The sequence below is a fragment of the Ochotona princeps genome, chromosome 4, assembly GCF_030435755.1.
Source record: "Ochotona princeps isolate mOchPri1 chromosome 4, mOchPri1.hap1, whole genome shotgun sequence".
Classification (NCBI taxonomy): Eukaryota; Metazoa; Chordata; class Mammalia; order Lagomorpha; family Ochotonidae; genus Ochotona; species Ochotona princeps.
Window position 1 is genome coordinate 60,102,015 of NC_080835.1, and position 4,629 is coordinate 60,106,643.

Below are 4,629 nucleotides of genomic sequence, written 5' to 3' on the forward strand. Positions count from 1 at the left end.
TATTATATAAAATTCTTATAGTGACTTTTTGTAAACTATGAGGAATGAGGAATCAAGATTCCAGGAATTATGTAACATGCCCAGATTGACACATTCAGTCAGGCAGATAAGTAAATTTGGATCAAATACAGGTGCCAACAACATCTTTATCTTTTCCAGAAATTGTGTAAATCTTCAGTTCTAATACCTCAAACCCTCCATTTTCCTGTGATGACTCTAGGAGCTAACTGAGAACACACAAGCAAATGTCAGAACACAGAAAATAATAATGCCCAGTTACCGCACCCAACTGGCTATGTCCCAAATGACTACCTTGCTATTCAGTTGACAAAAATGTGTACAAATACATAAACATCTGTCAGTTAGTATTTCTACTGACTTAAGTAGAAATTTACCTAGAACAACATGGAGCCTCCCTTTTTCCTGAACACCCATCTGTGATTAATGGTTTTATTTTTTTCTTTAATCACAATTAATTTAATTGCTGAAAATCAGAATTTGAAACAAAAAACAGAAATGCTTTATACTGTGATTGAATTTATATACATTGGATGAGTGTGCATTCTATATAAACGATGTATTTTCTGCACACAGAAGCTTTCAATGGAATGTCAAATTTCTGTTTCATTAGATCAAGTCTTATTTCACAGTCTCTATGTTTTGGAAGGCAAACTATCCTAGCATCTGTGAAATTTCCTCCTGCAATTTGGAAATCTAGTCATGAACAATACGAACTTTGAACCTCAAAACTGGCTTTTGTTCCATAATCAAGCAAAGTTGAGAAAAGCAGCTGCTATCTTAATTTTCACATTTTACCTAACAGTAACATTAGAATATTCTTTCAGCTCACTGTTAGAACTCATCAGGATATCCAAATGAGAAGTTTACATAATCTTGTTTTTAAATCATAAAAGTTCAAATGAAGAAATTATGTGGACTTGTGTGTGTATAGGTGTGTCTCTGTGTCAGTGTGTTTATACCAAACTTTATTCTCTTTGCAACAAATACTTATGAACTTTTCTTTATCCTTATGTATTCTTTTACTGAAAGGTTTGATTTTCTTAATAACAATAACTCTGATAATAAAGATAATATAAAGTGTTCATCTAAGTCTATATATTAGGCATTATTCATGACACTATACAAGTCTATTTCAGTCTCCATAGAGAAAATGGTATCACACTTATGGGGACTTTTCCTTCTTTTCATTCATCCTGTTCATGGAATGTGGATTTTTTTTTTCAAAATACTTGCCATTCCAATATCCTTTTCTGTTTTGATCCCATACCTCTTCTAGGTATGACTGACTATATTTATGTAAGCATTAAACAAAACCCAGTAGAGCTGTTGTTCTAAAACTTACATCATTCCTAATGCTTGATTATAAACAATAACATGTTTGTGTCAGTAAGTAATTATTAAGGCAGGAGTATAGTCTTCCCAATATGAGAAAAATCCCACCTCCAATACTACCAAGTTTTTTGGTAGAAGTTATTTATGGAATTATAGTGTTTGTTCTAATACCATGAGATTTGAAACTCAGAAATCTGAACTCCAGAATCTACCATCTATCTTCTTAAATATCTGATCATAATCTTATTATTACCAAACTTGAATTTTTCATTTCTAAACGGAAAGGAAGATTAGCAGCTGTATTTTCATATTACTATGATGCTTAAATAAGAAAATACATAAAAAAGCATACACTAGAACATAAATCAAAGTTCCCTCCCTATGCATGTCAATATGTTTGTGTGTTTGTGTTAATTTAACTTTTATGAGCCATGTAGTTTTCATTTTGTCCTCACCAGGAAAAAGTAACTATCATAGACATTCCGTTTGCTACTTAAAGCAGTATTTTCTCAGGAAGCCTCATATGATTATGACTAATTTGATTATCCAGAGAAAGAGTTTTTGTTCCAATGCTATGATAAATTTAATGCTTTAATTTCTGTGTGATTATAATGGTGGTGGAGGGGGAAAGGGAAGCAAAATGGTGCCATACTTGTAACACCAGAAAATACAGAGTTTACTGAGAGACAGGAATAAAAGTAAACTGCCTGATTTGCTGCAGGCCAAGTTCTGGATACTTGTAAACTGTTCAATATCAGAAATTCCATGTGTCAGATTCTTGAATCTTAAAATTAGCAAATTGTCCACTGGTTAAAGGCGCAGTCAGGGTAGAAATCGGTTCATCTGTGCTGGAAGGCCAGCATACTTTCTGTTACTACCTCTGTTTTGCTTTCTCACTGGAAGGAATGTTACATTTTGTGCACTTAAGGTCCTTATGCCATGATTAGTGCTCAAGTCACTGGATATCCTGGGCAGTTGTGGACTTTAAAAACACTGAGCTTTCTGCCATTTCTGATGCCAAAATAGAACATATTAAACTGCACTGTATTTGTACCCAAGTTAATTTAGCTTTAACTTTTTTTTTAGTTTTAATTGAAAAATGATTTTAGAGCCTTAAGAGAATATAACTTATTGCTACCACTCAAAAAGATAATAAAACTTGTAATTTCAGAATCTCAGATATGAAATACATTAATGTGACATTTTGATCGATCCAGGTCTTTTCTCAAAATTTGGGTACTGCAAAAACATCCTTTAAATCAATTGAGCCGTTTATTTCCTGGTGTTCTCATCCTTCTCTCACACTTGATGATTCTGCTTCTGTTGAATAACTGAAGGTTGCAAATCATTTTAATGTTTATTTCCCCAATTGACTTTCCTTTCATATGTGAATAATTCATCTACACTTCTTTCTCTCAGTCTCAGGTGCCAAATACTATTGTATGAAATGCTAATGTAATCTCACAATTTTTGTGGGGGAAATAAGAAAGAGCAAAGTCAATTCATCTTTAAAAACATATTTTTGAGAACCTTCATTGAATTCTACATGGAAAAGAGACAAAGAAATGAGTTGAAAAAGACAACAGACTTTTGTTTGTTAAATACTACCTGTTAAACTTTCAGGGGCTAAAACTTAGTATTTTCTTTGCATTACAGTCTGTGACTTCAAATATAACTATATTTATATTATAAACAAAAATGTTTTTGTCTTTCTGAAGATATTAGTATCACAAGATTATATTGTGAAATAAAATATGAAGGCAATAATGGAATGTGGTTTGACTTAATGAAATTTAACGAACAGTGGATATGTTACCAATTCTCCCAACATTCAGAAAATCTATGCATTTTTAAAAGGAATTTTATGTTCAGTTGTAAACATTGCAGAGCTGTCAACAGGAAAGAATAAGAAAATTAGGAAACAAGACATTCAGAAAAGTGCTGTATTTCCTTGTGGATGTAAAGACAGAAAGATTCTCTTCCTGAGAAGATACTCATTTCGCTATAAACTGAAGTAGAGGCTATTAGAGCCACAGTTGTTAGAATTCACTGAAGTAGTGCCTTCTGACCACCTTTAGAATAAACACATAGATTAACATTAGACTCAATCACCTGATTAAGAGTTGATAGAGTAATTAAAAGGGCTTTTGATTTGTACATTAGTGTCTTCTAGAATGAATTTTCTATGGATTGAGCAAATAGTATTATCTATAGACCTTTTTATTTCATTTCAATTTGTATCTGTTGGTTAGTAACAATATCAAAGAAAAACATACTAAATTGACAGTTTAACATTAAAACTGGGATGAACCAAAAATATGGATAGATACACTAAAAGTGTGAATGTACTTTGATCATCAAGCTTTATATCATCTCTATGGATTTCATAGCAAATAAGTGACATTACCTTCATTTCACAGTTACGAAAGCTAGTGTTAAATTGGAGATTTAAAAATGGGAACACGAATAGGCAGTGAAGCTAGAATTCAGGTCACCAGATTACAATATACTAGTTTCATGTCTAACTTCACTATCTTGTATGCATTTAACATCTGATAATGCCAAAGAAAAAACAAGTATGATGATTCTAGACAGTCACAGTTGCTAAAGATAACATCTTCCACACATATCACAGTTATTCTCTTTGTCTACAATGTACTTCCTTTCTATGATCCAGCTTTGAAATGCTTGCTCCTCTCCCTGAGCCTGGCTAAAATATTGCCTTCTGTATACAACCCTCTTACAGCTTTTTAGGTAGCTAATCATTTTTCCCATCTTGTGTTACATGACTTGAACATTCATAATACTACCTCATAACTTCTTTAGCCTTTATATTCATTTAAATATATTCATGTGTATCTGTATTAATGAAACTTAAATTTTAGGAATAGCATAAAGCTTAATTTATCTTCATTTTATTGGACTATAAAATGTAATATATTATATATTATCAACTAATGTTAAGTGAAAATAGCAAAACATAAAGAACCAAAGTTATTTCCATGAATATAAAAATCAATATTGCTTAGATATCCAATGTGTCCAAAGCAGTACTATGAATAATCTCCTTAAAACTTACTTTAAAGAATTACATCAGATAAATGTTAGCATGAATAAGTCTAATTTTGACACTCTAATGATAGCTTCCATCCATATTCACTTCACATAGCTTCAAACGGCCGACATCATTATGATTTCCATAACTTTGATGAAAATGCTACCTTCACATAAATTGATCCATTGATATCTCTTTTCCTAACTGTTCTCTAAATCATC